The 21,279-nt window shown below is 32.1% G+C and overlaps 1 protein-coding gene across 7 annotated transcripts in view; it reads left to right on the forward strand.

The window, feature by feature from the left end:
- Nucleotides 1–21,279, forward strand: part of NCOA2 (nuclear receptor coactivator 2) — a 406,774-nt gene that overhangs the window by 189,762 nt on the left and 195,733 nt on the right. The window lies entirely within an intron of this gene.

Raw genomic sequence — 21,279 nt, forward strand, 5'->3', positions numbered from 1 at the left:
GAGATTAGATTTGAACTCAGGTCTCACTAATTTAGGACTGGTACTTTATTGACTGTGCCACTTACCTGCCCCTATAGGTAGTAATTTAATGTGACATCAGTTATCTTTAGCACCAAATTCTCTTAGTAATTATTTTATTTGAAAAGACCTAGACACTGAAATTCAGCATAACTCCTCTAATAGACCATGATCGCATCGATGTACTTCTTGAATTGATGAAGATCATTGCCCATTCATTTCTTTCTTTCTTCCTCTTATACGTGTTCTTCTAAATCAGCCACTGGGGAATCAGACAATAGGCTATCATATCTCTGGGCATTAATATTGTTACTACTCCCTTTCTTCCTTCTTTCCTTCCTCCCTCCCTCCTTCCTTTATTTCCTTCTTCCCTCTGAAATAAATTTTCATTTATTTTATCAAATATTTCCCAATTAGATATAAAAATTTTAACATTTTTTTTAAAAAGTGAATTATTTTGTATTTCATTCTACATTCAGACTCCATTAGTTCTTTCTTTGTATGTGTATAACATTTTTCATTACAAGTCCTTTGGAATTGACTCGGATCATTGAATTGCTAAGAACAGCTAAATTACTCACAGTTGAACATTACAATCATTATACATTATTACTTTTAGTGTGTAAAATGTACTTGTTTTGCTCATTTCACTTTGCATCAGTTCATGCAAAGTCTTTCTAGGTTTTTCTAAAATCAGCTTGGTTTTTATTCCTTATAGTTTAATAATATTCCATTACTATCATATACTACAACTTGTTTAGTCATATCTCAGTTGATTAGTGTCCTCTCAATTTCTAATTTTTTGTCACCATAAAAAAGAGCTGCTATGAATATTTTAGTGGTATTGCTGGATCAAAGAGTTTGATTACCCTTTGGAAATATAGTCCCAAGTTGTTTTCTATGGTTCCAAATTGGATCAGTTCACAGCTCCATCAACAATGCATTAGTGTTCCAATTGATCTTTTTTTGTCATATTAGCCAATCTGGTACCTCAGTTATTTTAATTTACATTCTCTAATAAATACTAACATACATATATAAGATATTAGACGTTTGTCAGACATACTTGTAAAAATTGTTTCCCAACTTTCTGCTTTTTCTTCTACTCTTGGTTGCATAAATTTTGTTTGTGTAAACCCATTTTAATTTAGCTCTATCAGAATTATCCGTTTTATAGCTAGTAATACTCTCTATCTCTTGTTTGGTCATAAAGTCTTCCTGTCTCCACAGATATGACTAGTAAACTATTCCTACTCTTCTAATTTGTTTATGTCATTATCTTTTATATCTAAATCATATACTTATTTTGACTTTATCTTGATATACAATGTAAGTTGTTTATCTATATCTAGTTTCTGACACACTTTTCTAACTTTCCCAGCAGTTTTTGTTAAATAGTGAGTTCTTGTCTCCAAAATTTTTCAAATGCTAGATCATTTTGGCCATTTACTACAACGTACTTTGTGGCTCTAATCTATTCCACTGATCCACCATTTTTATTTTTTAAGCCAGTTATGAGTATTTTTGATGATTACTGCTTTATAATACATTTTAAGATCTGATATGACTAGTCCATCTTTTTTTTTTTTTTTGCACTTTTCCTCCATCAAGTCCCTTGCAATTCTTGAACTTTTGTTCTTTTAGACAAATTTTGTTATTCTTTTTTCTAATGCTATAAAATTATTTTTGTTAGTTTGATATGACACTTAATAAGTAGATTAGTTTATGTTGAATTCTTTTTTTTTATTATATTGGCTTGACCTGCTTATAAACAATTAATATTTTTCCAGTTGTTTAGATCTGACTTTATGTGAAAAGTGTTAATGTAAGTATATTCATATAGTTCCTGGGCTTCTCTTGACTGGTAGACTTCCAAATATTTTCCAATGTTCACAGTTATTTTAAATGGAGTTCTTTCTATTTTTTGCAGCTAAGATTTGTTGGTAATATATAGAAATATATATGGAAATATATAGAAATGTTGATGATTTATGTGAGTTTATTTTATATCTGTAATTATGTGTAAAGTTTTAACATTAATTTTTTTAAAAATTGAGTTTCAAGTTTTTTCCCTGAGCTTATCTTATCCACACCCCTTGAAAAGGCACAATATGATATTGATTATACATGTGAAATCATGTAAAATCTATTACCATATTTGTCATGTTACAAAACAAAAAATAAAAAATAAAGTAAAACAAAGTATGCTTTCAATTCTTTCTCTGAAGGTGCTTTGTGTAAGCATTTCTTAAATAAGATCCTACAAATTGATTAACTTCATCTTTGGTAGATATATACAGAGAAAAGGGAGGCTTTTCCCCAACCAGTCAAGTTTTTTAGAAATGAACCCTTCCCAAGGATTTTAAAATATTAAAAAATAATGTTAAGAGAACAAACAATGCAAAGGTGACTTTTTTTTTATAGCAAATTTGTTTATGACAACTTTATAAAAAGTTTTTTAGAAAAATAAACACAAGTTGGAATATACATCCTCATTTTTAGGTAAAAAAAACTAGGGAAACTACATCAAGTATAGCATTCATTTTATTATATCATGCTGTTTACTTAAACCCCTGGTTACCTTCAAATTTTACCTTAGTGCCATCTTGTACTCAAGCCCTTACTGATTCCCCGGTGCTATTGCACTCCTTCCACAAACTATCTTGAATTCATTTAGTATCTGTTGTTCATATGTACATGTGCCTGTGTCTCTGTGTATGTATGCACACATATGATGTAGTTCTTTTGCATTTAGGCTTCTTGAGGAAGTAATTCACTTTTGAGACAGATAGGTGGTGCAGGGAATTGAGTGCTGGACCTAGAGTCAGGAATATTGGAGTTCAGATTTGACCTCAGATATTTAATAATGGTTTGACCGTGGGCAAGTCAAATAATCTGCCTGTGCTTTACTTTCCTCAGATGTAAAATGGGAATAATAATAGTGCCTACCTCCCAGTGAGGTTGTGAGGTCATTTTTGTAAGGTACTTAAGGCAGTGTTGGGCAGATAGCAAATAATGCTACATAGATGCCTACTTAAATGGCAGTGATGATGATGATGATGATGGTAATAGTGATGGTGTCTATGTTCAGAGCTCATTACAGAGCCTAGCATATATTGTAGTAGATTTTAATGCTCATTGATGAATTGTGAATCGATTAAACTTAGTTTATTTTTCATTTATTAAATTGGATTAATAATACTATGTAACCCAAAGGTTGTTTTGAAAAAAAAGTGTTTTGTAAATCTTAATACTATGTAAGTATGCTATTGTTATTACTATGTTAACCAAATGCCTTTAAATAAAGTAAATGACTTCATTGATTCAAAATTATTAGCTTATACCCAGTCATACAATTTGATAGTTCTTGGAAAGATATATGATCTCCTTGGTATATGTGTGATTGATTGTAGTTATGGTGATCAGAACCTAAAATATACCTGTTCTTTTAAATGGTCTCTTTAAAGCAGCCCCTGCCCAGTTGTTCAACCTCCTTTCTCAATATCTCTGGAGGTTGTTCTGCTTTTGTTACATGACTAGCAGAGTAATAAAACTTAACCAATATCTGATGTTTTGCCTAGCTTTGCTTCAAAGCTAGCAAAGTAATGTTTTTGCTGATTCTTTAAAATTTCCTTATTTTATTCAAGAACAGAGTTGTAGAGAGAACACTAGATTAGGAGGGATCTTTGGGTTCTAGAGCATTCTTATTCACTAACCCAGTGCCTTGTCCTTTGCAAGTTATTTTGCCTCTGGGCATCAGTTTCCTCATCTGTAAAATGAGAGAAATTAGAGATTCCTATGTTCTTTTACTTATAACTGGAGAATTTAACATTTGCTCTGTATTTTGTATTTAATAATGAAAATCAATTGTAGAATTAAGTACTTTGTAATTTTCAGAATTGAAAATAAATAACATTGAATTTGGGGGGGGCTTATGGCTTAATTGAAATATATTTTGGATATTTTATGTGTCAAGCATAAAAGCAATACGGTCTTCTCTTAACATTTATGCAATTCCTTGTTTAGTAATGGGAAGGGGTGTAAAATACATTCACCTTAATAGAAACTCCTTTTATAAATTTTTATACAGTTGAAAATTTAAAATTTTCTAGATGCTCCAAGTCATTATTAATCAGAGAAATGCAAATTAAGACAACTCTAAGATACCACTACACACCTGTCAGATTGGCTAAGATGACAGGAATGATGATTGTTGGAGGGGATGCGGGAAAACTGGGACATTGATGCATTGTTGGTGGAGTTGTGAACGAATCCAACCATTCTGGAGAGCAATTTGGAGCTATGCTCAAAAAGTTATCAAACTGTGCATACCCTTTGATCCAGCAGTGTTACTACTGGGCTTATATCCCAAAGAGATCATAAAGAAGGGAAAGGGACCTGTATGTGCACAAATGTTTGTGGCAGCCCTTTTGTAGTGGCTAAAAACTGGAAACTGAATGGATGTCCATCAGTTGGAGAATGGCTGAATAAATTGTGGTATATGAAAATTATGTAATATTACTGTTCTGTAAGAAATGACCAAAAGTCATGTATACTTATTGTGTATCTAAGTTATATTTTAATATATTTAACATCTACTGGTCATCCTGACATTTAGGGGGGGTGGGGGGTAAGAGGTGAAAAAATTGGAACAAGAGGTTTGGCAATTGTTAATGCTGTAAAGTTACCCATGTATATATCCTGTAAATAAAAGGCTATTAAATAAAAAAAAAAATAAAGAAAAAAAAAAAGAAATGACCAAAAGGATAATTTCAGAAAGGCCTGGAGAGACTTACATGAACTGATGCTGAGTGAAATGAGCAGGACCAGGAGATCATTATATACTTCAACAACAATACTATATGATGACCAGTTCTGATGGATCAGGCCCTTCTCAGCAACGAGATCAACCAAATCATTTCTAATGGAGCAGTAATGAACTGAACTAGCTATGCCTAGAAAAAGAACTCTGGGAGATGACTAAAAACCATTACATTGAATTCTAATCCTCTATTTATGCACACCTGCATTTTTGATTTCCTTCACAAGCTAATTGTACAATAATTCAGAGTCTGAGTTCTTTTTGCTACAGCAAAATAACGTTTTGGTCATGGTATACTTATTGTGTATCTAATTTATATTTTAATATATTTAATATCTACTGGTCATCCTGCCATCTAGGGAGGGGTGGGGGGGGTAAGAGGTGAAAAATTGGAACAAGAGGTTTGGCAATTGTTAATGTTGTAAAGTTACCCATGTATATATCCTGTAAATAAAAGGCTATTAAATTTAAAAAAAAAAAAAAGAACCCTAGCATGTAATTGGAACTAAGTTCAATGAATACTTTAAATTTAACCACAGAATTTGATCTTCCATTTGTGGACATTTTTCTTTTAAATGAGGCAGATTTTATGACTAGTGTGAGAATTTGAAGAAAGCACCCAGAAAACTGTATTTTTCATTATTATGATACAAATAGTTCAATGTCAATTAAAAATTGGACATTTTTATTTTCCCTGCCCAAAAAAAACAAAAAACAAAAACAAAAACAAAAACAAAAGAAAAATTAAAATTTTCTAATGTCAAAAACCATTGTGAGCAGAACAAGTTTGCATGTAACTTGTCAGGCTTGTTTTACAAGTCCTGCCAAGGTTTTAGTATGCCTGGTTAGTTCTGTTTTTATTTCCATATGTCACCCATTGCCTTGAAATAGCAATTTCCCCCCTTGGGGGTAGCTGTCTTACACCATGCTGTGTTCTTTTTAAATTGCATGAAATAATAATTTGAATTTTGCACATGTATCTAATCTTCAGGCCCTGTTTCTTAAGCATTAACATATATGGCATGGCAGCCTTAAATGTTTCCAGGTGTGACCAAAAACATAGACATTAAATTGTTCTTAGATCATCATGGCCCCAAACAATTACTACAGAATTTCAGATTTAGTGTCAGTAATTGAAAAAAGGATGTTTATGCTAGCCCAGTTTTGTGTATATTCTCCCTGACTCTTAGAGCTTTCACACCCCCACACACACACACTAAATGTAACCTTAAATTTTGATTAAGCAGCTTGAGTGCTTGAATGCTTGAAAGTAAGTTTCTGTATTCCTTTGGAACTTTTTTTTTTGAGATAGTTTTCTCTTTTCTCCATTTTTGTCTATTATTTGTGAAGCAAAAGTGGTCCTTTAGATGCTTCTGGTTACTTAGTGAAAGGATGTTGCAAAACCTCTGCATAAAATTTCTTATCAATTGTAAAGTGGTTGGTCTTTTGGACTTCCTTTGAAACTTCACAGTGGACTAGTGGCTTTCTATTATTACCAGCATCAAAGGAAATCCTAGAAAGGAAATTAACATAGGAGAACATCACTTTGTCTGTTAGCAAAATTCCTGAAAGCAGAAGAAAGAATGGCAAGAAAAGCTAATAAACTCCATGAAGAATGGAACTTTTGATCTTCCTACAGAGATAATCTTTGTAAGTTATCAATAAATATGTGCTACATTTATCCATGGAGGCAATTAGGGTTAAGTGACTTGCCCAGGGTCATACCACTAGGAAATATTAACTGTCTGAGACCGAATTTGAACTCAAGTCCTCCTGACTTCAGGGCCAGAGCTCTACTCACTGTGCTATCTAGCTGCCCCTATATTTTCTTACAGAATAGTTGTTAACCTGTAGTGAAAGAGTCCCTACTATGCTAGTGACATTCTTTTGAAAATTTTAGTGAACTTCTGTAGAATTCTTAATTGTTGACAGTTTTCATAGCATTTGCTATGTTAATTTAAATAAGGGGTGTGTGCATGTGTGTGTTGTGTGTTGTGTGTGTGTGTATGTGTATGTATATGTATGTGTGTGTGTATGGAGGTGGTTTTACTACTTTAGAATTTATATGTAAGTAGTAATTCTGAGTTGCACCAGATTTCAACCTTTTAAAGCCCACAAATATCTAAGCAAAGATTTGGAATTAATTTTTAATGTATGACAATAGAAGGCTTCATAAATAAAATATTTATAAATTTTATAAAGTACAAAGAGAGTATTTGAAATGTATTCCTTGTGGTAGATAAATAACATAGTTATTTATGAGGTCTAGAAGGATAGGAGGCACAATGACACTGGACTTAGAGCCAGACCCCAGATACAGCCCCAGAAACTTAATATCAGTTTGAGTCCTAGACAAGTCATTTGGCCTTTGTCTACTTCAATTTCTTCAACTGTACAATTAACGAAAATGCACTTACTTCTCAGGTTTATTATGAGGATCAAAGGAGTTAATATTTGTAAAGTATCTGACAGCATAGTAGGTGCTTAATAAGTACTTTATTTCCTTCCTTCTGTAAAAATTTGATGTTTTAATTGACTCATGATCAGATAATAAGAAGTTTAGTCCCTAATCACCCTAAAGAGTTTCTACTCTTGAAAGGTCTTAGACTTCTACTAGTGACTTGATTAAAAAACAGAGTCTATGTGCATCAAATTTGCAAATTTTGCTCATGATACAAAACTAGTAGGTGTAACTAATACTAGCAACAGGAATTGAGGCTAAAAAATAATAAACAACCCATGTTGTGTTTAGAATGCTGATTGTCAGGTCTAATGAAGTGAAATTTTATAGGTATGATTGTTGAAGTCATACATGATTTTTAAAAAGCTTCACACATGTAAGATAAGGGAAAAATGATTAGACTTCAATTGTTTTGGTGAATAGAACTTAGTATTAATGATGAAATGGCTCTCAGTTAGTTATTGTAATCATAGCTTTCATTTATAGAGAAAGTTAATTTTAGGGAGCTATGATAGATATGATTGTACTCCTTCCTGATTACATCACATCTGGAGTATTGTGTTCAGTTCTGGACAACACATTTTATAAAAGAACATTTATGTATGATATGGGAAATGTCAAAAGATGAGGACCAGAATGTTGAAGGTGCTCAAATTTATGCCATATGGTGATTGGCTGAAAGAAATGAAAATGTGTAGCATAGAAATTAGAAGACTTAAGGACAGAAGGTGAGAGCTTCCTAGGCTAAGAAGTATTTGAAGGATTTTTTTTCCTAGTAAGAGGAATTAGACTTACTCTGCTTGACCTTAGGTGGCAGAACTAGGGAGGATGACATAACTAACTATAAGTTGCAAAAAGGTAAATTTAGGCTTGTCGTTTAAGTCAGAAACTTCCCTGTGATTTAAAACTATCCAGAACTGGAATTGACATCTCTTGAAAGGGTAGTAGATTCCCCTTTCTTAAAGTTTTAAGCCAACACTTGGAGGTATAAATTGAACTAGATGGATAACTTAAAAGATATCTCCCAGGTCCAAGCTTCTTTGATTCTGTGAAATGTAACACATAATTAATACTGTAAAATCTTGTGATTTTTATATTTTAAAAAATACAAGTAATATGGTCTAAGTAATTTAGAAATGGCTGTGATAACTAACTACTCCTATTTGCTTCCACCACGTGAAAATACTATTTACCACTGAGTTCTACTGCATATAATTAATTATTTTGATAGTTCTGTGATCTCATTGCTGTTACCTCTTTCATAGGAATTCTGTGTCAGAACATTCAGGGCCTTCCTCTGCCTGTTCTAATGTAATATTGCTCCCAGAGGAACAGGTGAATTCTTATCAGTTATATGTTTTTCTACTTGTGTGAATTTTCTAGTCATGCTCCTTTGTGATGATGTCAGCAAGGTGTCTAATGTTCAATTCTTTATTAGTTATGTGCTGTAGCCTTTTTATACTACTTTATCTATCTCCATTGTTATCATTTTAGAGATAAAGAAACTGAGTCCCAGTGTGGTTAAATGACAGCCATAGTCTAGATTACACAGATAATAAGTAACAGAAGTAGAAGAGTGAGAGTTTTAATCTCAAGTACCCTGACTCCAAAATCAGCACTAATATGTGCATAAGATATACATTCTAGGGGCAGCTAGGTGGCACAGTGAATAGAGCACCAGCCCTAAAGTCAAGAGGACTTAGTTCAAATCTGGCCTTAGATATTTAACACTTAGCTGTGTGACTCTGGGCAAGTCATTTAACTCCAGTTGCCTCAGCAAAAAAGCCAAAAAAATACACACACACACACACACACACGTTCTATTAGATGTAATCAATATGGTTGTTTGCTTTTCATTGTTGACATTACTCTTAAATATGATTTCATTTTTCTACCAATCTTTTAAAAAGAATTTTCTGTAAGCATCCCCTGTCATGTTAAAATATTAATAGTGTAAAAAATTCTTTATGAATTCAAATATTTTTAACAGAATTATGGTCCTTAGTGGTTTTTCAGAATTCAGTAAGGAGTCAACACAACATTTTAATGGCCTGCAGTCATAAGATTTGAAATTAGGATTAAAGGATTATTTTTATTTCTTTTTGTTTTGTATTTGTAGTTGTCACAAGTGAAATAACTTGTTTTGATGTCAATATTGTCCAGATTCCTTTTATATGAAAACTTAATAATTATAAATAACAAGGTCTGTATAAATTTGAAAATAACAAGTTCTATATAAAGATTACAAAACTTCTATTTCATGAAGAATGTCTACATGGCTAAATTTGGGGAAATTTTGATTTTAATTAACAAATTATTTAACCTGGGAATATTTTGCCTGAACAGATTTGGCAGTTTTACTGACTTATTAGGTTTTGGTAATTAAGTCAGAGGTTCTGTGTGTGTATATCTGGAGATGCATGCATTTTAAAAATCGGATGGGGCATTAGCAATTTGATTCATTGTAGTTTTAATGGCAAATAATTTGTGAGAATCTTATTGCAGTGTTGGCATTTCCATAATAATTAAAATATCCCTATGGTTCATTTTCTACCTTTAAGAGAAATCCCTTTTCGCTATTTTTTTTAAAGTCTGGAAAGTTCAATGAAAGTCTTTTCCTAAAGCAATATCCCATATTAAAATATTAAATCCTACATTTATGGTTATTTCCAGTGACTCATGTTCAGACACATTCAGATACATTTCAGGAATAGTTGACTTATGTATACATATGTACTTTTTTTTGCACCCTCTCTTCCCATTGAGTGTGTGGTCTTCAATGCTAGTGGAGCTAAGATCAATTTATGTAATATCTAGTATCAGATGTTAAGTTAATTTTCTTTAGTATATGTTAGGATATGTTTTTGAAACATGTAAGTCTTTCTGGAAACTGAGTAGATGCCCATCAATTGGAGAATGGCTGAATAAATTGTGGTATATGAATGTTATGGACTATTATTGTTCTGTAAGAAATGACCAGCAGGATGATTTCAGAAAGGCTTGGAGAGACTTACATGAACTGATGCTAAGTGAAATGAGCAGGACCAGGAGATCATTATACACGGCAACCACAAGACTATATGATGATCAATTCTGATGGACATGGTCAACAATGAGATGAACCAAATCAGTTCCCATAGAGCAGTAATGAATTGAACCAGCTACACCCAGCGAAAGAACTCTGGGAGATGAGTATGAACCACTACATAGCATTCCCAATCCCTCTATTTTTGTCACCTGCATTTTTGATTTCCTTCATAGGTTAATTATACACTATTTCAAAGTCCGATTCTTCTTGTGCAGCAAAATAACTGCATGGGCATGTATAATACATATATTCTGTAACATATTTAACATGTCTACCTGACATCTAGGGGAGAAGATGGGAAGGGGGAAAGGAGGGGAAATATTGGAACAAAAGGTTTTGCAATTGTCAATGCTGCAAAATTACCCATGCATATATCTTGTAAATAAAAAGCTATAATAAAATTTTTAAAAAGAAACATGAAGTTTTTTTAAAGCAATATGTTTATATTTATATGCATAAGAATCATTCCTTAAGGATTTTATACATCCACAATGTCAAGCTTTCCCACTCTGGGGAGTGAAAAATTGTCTTGGGATATTGGGCTGTTTAGAGATATGGAATTGAGTTTTAAAGAAGACAGGACAGTAGATATTTAGTGTCATATTGAAAGACGATGGGTATACAAAATGTAGAGTGAAAACAAAATTAATGCAGAAAAGATTAGAAGGGAAGCAATAAACTGGGAAGATATTTTTACAGTCAGAGGTTCTGATAAAGGCCTCATTTCCAAAATATATAGAGAATTAACTCTAATTTATAAAAAATCAAGCCATTCTCCAATTGAAAAATGGTCAAAGGATATGAACAGACAATTCTCAGATGAAGAAATTGAAACTATTTCTAGTCATATGAAAAGATGCTCCAAGTCATTATTAATCAGAGAAATGCAAATTAAGACAACTCTAAGATACCACTACACACCTGTCAGATTGGCTAAGATGACAGGAAAAAATAATGATGATTGTTGGAGGGGATGCGGGAAAACTGGGACATTGATGCATTGTTGGTGGAGTTGTGAACGAATCCAACCATTCTGGAGAGCAATTTGGAGCTATGCTCAAAAAGTTATCAAACTGTGCATACCCTTTGATCCAGCAGTGTTACTACTGGGCTTATATCCCAAAGAGATCATAAAGAAGGGAAAGGGACCTGTATGTGCACGAATGTTTGTGGCAGCCCTTTTGTAGTGGCCAGAAACTGGAAACTGAATGGATGTCCATCAGTTGGAGAATGGCTGAATAAATTGTGGTATATGAAAATTATGGAATATTACTGTTCTGTAAGAAATGACCAACAGGATAATTTCAGAAAGGCCTGGAGAGACTTACATGAACTGATGCTGAGTGAAATGAGCAGGACCAGGAGATCATTATATACTTCAACAACAATACTATATGATGACCAGTTCTGATGGATCAGGCCATCCTCAGCAACGAGATCAACCAAATCATTTCTAATGGAGCAGTAATGAACTGAACTACCTATGCCCAGAAAAAGAACTCTGGGAGATGACTAAAAACCATTACATTGAATTCCCAATCCCTATATTTATGCCCACCTGCATTTTTGATTTCCTTCACAAGCTAATTGTACAATATTTCAGAGTCTGATTATTTTTATACAGCAAAATAACAGTTTGGTCATGTATACTTATTGTGTACCTGATTTATATTTTAATATATTTAACATCTACTGGTCATCCTGCCATCTGGGGGAGGGGGTGGGGGATAAAAGGTGAAAAATTGGAACAAGAAGTTTGGCAATTGTTAATGCTGTAAAGTTACTCATACATATAACCTGTAAATAAAAGGCTATTAAATAAAAAAAAAAAGAAAAAGAAAAAAATGTACAGTGAGACCAGCTAAGAATCTATATACATTACATATACCATAAGGGACCTTGAATTGGGTAATGGCAGTAGTAAATTAAGAACAAATGGATACAAGAGATTCTCTCTTTAGTTTTATTTATTTTAAAATATGAAAATGATAAATATTGGAGAAAAATGGTAAATGTTAGAAAAGATATTGGAAAATTGGAACACTGATGCATCTGAAGTTGGAGTTGGTGAAGTTCTGAATTATTCCAGCCATTCTGGAGGACAATTTGAAAGTATACCCAAAAGGCTTGAAAACTGTACATACTTTTTGATCCAGCAATTTCACTACTGGGTTTGTATCCCCAGAGAGATCATTTTTTAAAAAAAGGGGGAAAAGACCCACATTTACAAAAATATTTATAGCAGCTCTTTTTGTGACAGCAATGATTTGGAAATTGGGATGCAAATCAGTTGAAGAATGGCTGAATAAATTGTAATGTATGAATGTGTAATGAAATATTATTGTTTTCTAAAATATGATGAGCAATCACATGTCAGAAAAAATCTGGAAAAAAATTCTGTAGACTGATCCTGAGTGTGAACAGAACCAGGAGAATATTGTACACAATAATAACAACATTGTGCGATGATCAATTATGATAGACTTGGCTCTTTTCAGCAATATAATGATCTAAGACAGTTCCCAAAGACAAAAAGATGGAAAATGCCATCTGCATCTGGAGAAAGAACTACGGAGTTCAAATGCAGAGAGAATCATACAATTGTCACTTTTTTCTTTTGTTTTATTTTTTTGCTCATGATGTTCCCTTTTTGTTTTGATTCTTCTTTTACAACATGACTAATGTGGGAATGTATTTAATGTGATTATACATGTGTAACCTGTATCAGATTGCTTGTCGTCTTGGGGGTGGAGAGAAAATAGAGGAAAAAAAATTGGATCTCAAAATTTCATAGAAATGAATATTGAAAAAATCTTTACGTGTCATTGGAAAAAAACAAAATACTATTAAATGGATAAAATTTTAAAATATGTTCCTAATTATATGTAAAAACAAATTTTGACATTCATTTTTAAAATTGAATTCAAATTAGTTCCCTCCTTTCCCCTCTTCTTAAAAGGGCAAACACTTTGATATAAATTGTATATGTAGTCATGCAAGATATATTTTCATATTAATCATGTTGTGGGGGGAAAAAAGACAGGACCTCCCCCCCCAAAATAAACAAGAAAAATAAAGTTTAAAAAAGTATTCTTCAGTCTGCATTCAGACTTCATAGTTCTTTTTCTGGAAGTGAATACCAGTTTTCAGCTTGAATTTTTAGAATTGTCTTGAATCAGTTATATTGCTTTAAAAAAAAAAAAGAGGTAAATCCTTCATGGTCATCATACAGTATTGCTATTACCGTATACAATATTCTCCTGATTCTCCTTATTTCACTTTGCATTAGTCCATGTCAATCCTTCCAAATCATTTCTAATGGAGCAGTAATGAACTGAACTAGCTATACCCAGAAAAAGAACTCTGGGAGATGACTAAAAACCATTACATTGAATTCCCAGTCCCTATATTTATGCACACCTGCATCTTTGATTTCCTTCACAAGCTAATTGTACAATAATTCAGAGTCTGATTCTTTTTGTACAGCAAAATAATGTTTTGGTCATGTATACTTATTGTGTATCTAAGTTATATTTTAATATATTTAACATCTACTGGTCATCCTGCCATTTAGGGGAGGGGTGGGGGGGGGTAAGAGGTGAAAAATTGGAACAAGAGGTTTGGCAATTGTTAATGCTGTAAAGTTACCCATGTATATATCCTGTAAATTAAAGGCTATTAAATTAAAAAAAAAAATCCTTCCAGGTTTTTCCAAAATCCTCCTGCACATCATTCTTTATAACACAATAGTATTCTTGTTCATTCATTTGCCAATTGAGAGGTATCTCTTCAATTTAAAATTATTTCCCATCACAGAAAGAGTTGATAAAATATATTTACATTTATATGTAAATACAAATATTTAAGCCCTTTTCTGTTTTCTTTGATATTTTTGGGATATAAATCTCGTGATATTATTGCTGGGTCAAAGGTTATAACAGTTTTATAGCCTTTTGGGTATAGTTACAAATTAATCTCCTTAACATTTGGAGTTCACAACTCCACGAACAGCTTGCTGATGTCCCAATATTTCCATATCTCTTCCAATCATTTCTGTCATATTAGCCATTCTGTAGATCTGAGGTGTTTCCTTAGAGTTGTTTTTATTTGCTCTTCTCTAATCAGTAATGATTTAGAAAATCTTTTAATATAACTATAGATAGCTTTGACTTCTGGAAACTGCCATTCATATCCTTTGACCATTTATCAATTGGGCTGACTCGTATTCTTATAAATTTGGCTCAAATTTCTATACTTTGGAAAATCAGAACTTCATTGGAGAAATGCTATATAATTCCTCAAGTTTTCCACTTTTCTTCTAATCTTGGCTGCATTGATTTTGTTTGTACAAAACTTTAAAAAAAATTTAATGTAATCAAAATTATGCATTTTATATCTTGTAATGCTGTCACATTTGGTGATAAAGTCTTCGCTTATTCATAAATCTGACTAATAAACAATTCATGGCTCCCAATTTGCTTATGGTATCTAATAAATTTTATGTCTAAATCATGTACCCATTTAGACCTTATCTTTAGACAGTGAGATGTTGGTCTGTCTCTAGTTTCTACCAAACTACTTTCTCCCAGCAATTTTTGACAAATAGTGAGTTCTTGTCTCAAAATCTTGGATCTTTGGGTTTGTCAATAACTACTGTGTATTGATTGTTCCACTACTCTATTTCTTAGCTAATACTAGATTATTTTTACAATTAATATTGAAATATAGTTTGAGATCTGATAGCTAGGCCATCTTCCTTCACATGTTTTTTTCATTAATTCTCTTGATAGTCTTGATCTTTTGTTCTTTCAGATGAATTTTGTTACTATTTCTTCTCTTTCTCTTGTTACTATTCCTAACTTTTTTTTTCTAAGTAAAAAATAACTTTTTGATGGTTTGATTGGCATAGCACTGAATAAGTACATTAGTTTAGGTAAGTTGTCACTTTTATTATATTGCTTGGCCTGTCCATGAGCTGTTAATATTTTTCCATTTGTTTAGGTCTGACTTTATTTGTGTGAAAAATAATTTATAATTGTATTCATAGGGTTCCTGGGTTTGTCTTTGGAGGTAGACTCCCAAATACTTTCTATTGCCTAAAGTTATATCAATTGAAATTTCTCTTTCTAGCTCTTGCTAGTGAAATGATGATTTTATAATCTGCAGTTTTGCTGAAGTGGTTAATTATTTCAACTAATTCTAAAGCTGATTTCCTAAGTGCATCATTTGCAGTGTTAGTTTTATTTCTTCACTGTCTATCCTAATTTGTTGTTTCTTTTTTATTTCTTATTCTTACAGCTAGAATTTGTGATACAATGTTGAATAATAGTGTTGATAATGAACTTCCTACTTCATTGCTAATCTTATTTAAAAAGTGTCTAGCTTATCCCCATTGCCGGTAATTCTTGCTGATGCTTTTAGATAGACAACTTATAATTTTAAGAAAAGCTCCATTTTTTCCTTTGCTTTCTAATGTTTTTAATAGAAATGAATGGTATATTTTATCAAAACCTCTTTATGTGTTTATTGAGATAATCACAATTTTTATTGGATTTGTTATTCATATGGTCATAGATTTCCTAATGTTGAAACAGCCCTGTACTCCTGATATAAATCCCATCTAGTCATAGTGTATGGTCTTTCCAATATATTGTTGTTGTAGTGTCCTTGCTAGTATTTTATTTAAGAGTGCTTTGATATTCATTAGGGAAATTGTTCTGTAATTTTCTTGTTCTGTTTTTGTTCTTCCCAGCTTTAAGTATCAGTACCATATTTGTGTTGTAAAGGGAATTTGGTGTAGGACTCTTTCTTTGCCTATTTTTCCAAATAGTTTATATAGTATTGGAATTGATGTTTTTTTAAATGCTTTATAGAATTCACTTGTTGAATCCATCTGGTTCTGGTGATTTTTTTCATAGGGTACTCATTGAGTTCTTATTTAATTTCGTTTTCTAAGATAATATTTATTTTTTTTTCTTTTGTTTATTTGGGCAAGTTACTTTTTCGGATCCATAGATTGTTAGGAGCTATTTTGCCCAATGATACTGTCCAATCCAATAAGTCCTATTACTAGCATTAATTTCCTCTTCATTTATGGTGAACCTTTTCCCTTTTTTATACTGGTAATTTAGTTCTTTCTTTTTTATAATCAAATTAATCAGTAACTTATCAATTTTGCTGTTTTTCCCCCCACAAATGAAGGTCCTAGTTTTATTTCTTAGTTGATTTTATTACTCTTTCCTTTCATTTTCAGAATTTTGTGTTTAATTAGGGATTTTTATTCTGTTCTTTTTCTAGGCTTTTCAATTGCATGATCAATTTATCCTTCTCTATTTTATTGATTTCAGAGTTTAGAAGTATAGCATTTCCCCTAAATACTGCTTTGGATGCTTCTCATAAATTTTGTTTTGTTTTCTCTTCATTATCATTCTCTTTAATGAAAGTACTAAAAGTGAATTATGTGAAACGCATTTTGCCCTTGTATATTCAAGGTATACTATGATTTGTTCATTGATATACTTACTCTTTAGGATTAGATTATTTAGTTCCCAATTAATTTTTGTCTAAGCTTCAGAGTTCTTTATTAAATGTAATTTTTATTCTATTATGATCTAGAAAGAATACATTTAAATATATCTGCTTTTCTGCATTTGGTTGTAAGGTTTTTATTCTCCAGTATAGATCAGTTTTGTGTAAATGCCATGAACCACTTGAAAAAAAAGCATATTTCTTTCTATTTTCATTCAGTTTTTTACAGTTTATCATATCTAATTTTTCTAAGATTCTATTCACTTCCTTAACTTGTTTCTCGTTGATTTTTTGGTTATATTTATCTAGTTTTCTGAGAGGGAAAAGTTGAAGTCAACCACTTTCCATTTCCTCTTATAACTCATTTAATTTTTTTTTAAGAATTTGAATGGTATGCAATTTGGTGCATAAATATTTAATATTAATATTTCAATGTCTATTTTTGTTTTTAAGCAAAGTGTAATTTCCCTGCTTATCTCTTAGATGTAATTCTGCTTTTGCCTTTGTCTTGAGTTTGAGGGCTATCCCTACTTTTTATTTATTTATTTATTTTTAACTCCTTCCCCCCCCCCCCCGAAATGCAAACGTTTCTGCTCTAGTCTCTTACCTTTAATCTATGTGTGTTGTATGCCTCTGCTTCAAGTGTGTTTGTTGTAAACAATATATGGTAATACAGTGGTATTTAATCCATTCTATGCACTTCATTTTATGGATGAGTTCATCCCATTTACACTAGAAATATCTAGCAAAGAGAAGGGGAGAGGAGAGAAAGGAGGTGAAAAAGAGAAAGAGCCAATGAGTTACATATGTCATGTAATCAGGTCAAGGACAAATTGTTAGGAATTGATATTGAGTACTATAAGTTTTTGCAAAGATTTCATAGATAAGATAATTTCAGTAACTGAAATTTATTTGCCAGCTTTGGGGATCTTAAAAAAGGAATTGGGTACAATGCAGGAATAAAGGAAGAGGCTAATGGTGAAAGACGGAATGTGAGAGGTTAAAAAAGACTAAGTTTTTGATTGCACTGTAACTTGTGAACATTATACATATTAAAACAATTTGTATTCCTAACTAATAATCCAAGGAATAGCCACATAGATCTGTAGCACCACACTGGGTTCCCTCTTTCAACATTCAGTTCCACTGGGTCCTGACTACTCCTTACTGGGTTGATGCATCTAATGCTGCTCCTTCTGAGTCCCCATTTGATGTTCTCTTTATTATTAATCAACTAGTAATCACTATTGTTTTTAGTAAAGAATATTTACTGAGAAGGGACAGCCAAAACAATAGGTACAAAAACATTCCCTTTATTCTGGGACACATTTTCCCCTTATATACAAGATTTCTGGAGAATGGGCTCAAACTTAAATGTATAGTGGTAATGAGAGCTGTGTAATGAACATATGTGTCTAAGGTAGGGGTCCTCAAACTTTTTAAATAGGGGGCCAGTTCACTGTCCCTCAGACTGTTGGAGGACCGGACTATAGTAAAAACAAAAACTTTGTTTTGTGGGCCTTTAAATAAAGAAACTTCATAGTCCTGGGTGAGGGGGATAATCGTCCTCAGCTGCTGCATCTGGTCCACAGCCGTAGTTTGAGGATCCCTGGCTTTAAGGTGTAGGTAGAGCCTGCTGGTGGAGAAGTGTATGGAACCCTGGGCCTGAGGTTAAGACCTGAGTTCAAATCTGGTCTCAGACATTTATTAACTTGTGATCCTCAAGTTTCTCAATTGTAAAATGGGAAGGATAATATCTATCTTCCAGTGTTGTTGCGAAATAATATTTGTAAAGTACCTGGCACATAGTAGGTGCTGTATAAATATTAGCTATTATTATCACTTCCTGTCTCCTGGTCTCAGAAGTCCTTTTGTTTCTTGGTTTATTTTTTTATGAAGTTCCCATTAAGTTAGAACTCTCTGAGTTTTAGTGTCATTCTGTGTGGATTGTTAGCATTTTTTTTCTGTTAGGAGAAGTCATTGACTTCTTTTGGGGGTGAGAGGAGGGAGATTGTTTTTCTTCATTTGCAGATATTTTTTATATTATTTGTCTCCGTTTGACAAACTGCTACTGTCTATTTGGTGGTGACCCTTTGATTTTGGTGAATGTTACAATCAATTATTCCTTCACAACTTATAATTATTGGTGCTGACTGTTTTAATTAAAACAAGTCAGTGCACAAACTCTTGTAGTGCAGTAACATGGGATTGAAAGTAATGTGTCCAAATTATCCAGATGCACATGAACCACTGGACCTATCATGTTATGGATTGTTTTCTACATATTTTTATCATGCCTGTATCAAACACTTTGCATCTTAATTTTCAAAAGCATGTGTTTCTGTGGACTATGGGCTTGTGAAGTTTGAACTTTAAAAATGAAACAGGTTATGAGTAATCAAAACATGAAACCATACAGACTTTAGTTATCAAAGGATTGTTAAATAGTACTTTGTATCACTGAAACTGGTAATTAAATCTATTTCAACTGTGACATAAGCTGTAAAACGTGTCTAAAATTTATGGCATCTAAAAAAGTTACTTGTGGGTTTAAATTTTCAGGAAAATTTGCCTAGACATTTGCTTTAACTTTCAAACCAGCAACTTTAAAAGAGCAAGGATAAATTTTTCAGATGCAGAAACACTTGAAACCAGCCATGAAAAATAAAAATATTGTAATCTTTTAGAATAAGTATATTCATATGTAGATGATTTTCTTTAATTATTAGGACTAGCTTAAAATTTTCATAGAAATATTTCATAGACATTTTAATTTACAGTGGCCTGAAACTTTCCACCAATGTCCTGCTGAAACAAGTTTTGTTTCTTAAATGGAAAAAAAAAATACTTAAACCAGTTTTCTTCATTTCTGCAAGATTAAAAAATTAGAGCATATTTATTTTGTGCGGTTCTAGTGACAGACAATTGAGTTGACTTTTCCCTCAACCTCTATTAATTCCACTTAGTTTTTACAAAATACTTGTGTTTTTCAGTTAAATATTTGATTTGTTTTGTCTATAAAATGTTTCCATTCAAACAGCTATTTTATATATGTGTGTGTGTGTGTGTGTGTGTGTGTGTATAATATGCAAATGAAATATATTCAGTACAAATGTGGGAATAATCCTATTGACCTTAGTGGCACTCTGTGCTCTAAAATTTTCTGCACCTTTATTCAAGTCACATCTATTGTTTCAAAATGAAGTTTATCACTGTTCATGAAGATTGCAATTCACACCCTCTCTTGCTTTTGCCAAGCTTTTTACATCTTATTGGCTTAGTTCATCTTATATTTTATGACTGCTATTTTGGATTCGTGATTTTACAATAGATGTTATAAAATTTACTGTTATTATTGCTTAATAAGAATAAAAGAATAATCTTTGCTTGAAATTATCTTGACTTAAGTTTTCTATTTTAATGTGGGGTTCTGAAAACATGCACCTGTGCATCCTGTAGGAAGAACAAAACAGCTAATTGCTGCAAATCAAAATATGGTAAAATATAGGACATTCTGGTAGCTGAGTTAAAGCACGTTAAGCACAGTTGTGGATTTTTTGTGAAATGAAAAGATCCTGTTTTAAAACTTGTGCTTTGCATAATTTTCAGACTACAATTCTGCATAAATAAAAATTCATAGCTAGAGATAGCTTTATGTAGCTTGATTATACTCTTTATGTATATCTTCATACATGCATTCATATACATGTATCTAATAATGTATCTATTTGGTGTTTCCTCTTAATATAAAATTTGATTGGCATATTAGAGTAAATTTAAGTCTGTTATTGATTATATTTTGGAATATTCTGGGAAAGAATATTGAGTAAACTATTTTGAAAAATGGCATGTTTATTATTTAAATTACAAAATGGGAACACGGTTCTTTTACTTTTTTAGCCTTTAAAAGGTATGTTGCTGTTATAGTTCAACTAGTAGGCTTGCTTTATTAGCCAAATTGAGTTGGTTTTTTAAATGACAGCTCACATATATGTAACATATAAGATTTACAAAGCATTTTGTCTTTGGACAACTTTCTGTGATAGGGTGAGTAAATATTATTGTTCTTATTTTATAGGTAAAGAAGCTAAACCAATTAATTTAATTTACAATGATCATATAATTAAAAGCTAATAATTTTTTGTCACTTAACTAATCAATTTGCAGCACAATTTATAGCATTTTTTGCCTCCTTTAAGAAAAGAATGAGAGAAAAGGGCATGTTTATTTATTATAGTAATTTAGCTAAAGTTGGAAAAATAAGTGCTTTCTCCATTAGTAAATTTTTCAAGTGCTTTAAATTTAGCACTTTTAGATGATGATGAAAATTTTTAGTTTTCCTTCCTTTCCTTTCCTTCTACT

Source organism: Sarcophilus harrisii, chromosome 1 (genome assembly GCF_902635505.1).
Source record: "Sarcophilus harrisii chromosome 1, mSarHar1.11, whole genome shotgun sequence".
Taxonomy (NCBI): Eukaryota; Metazoa; Chordata; class Mammalia; order Dasyuromorphia; family Dasyuridae; genus Sarcophilus; species Sarcophilus harrisii.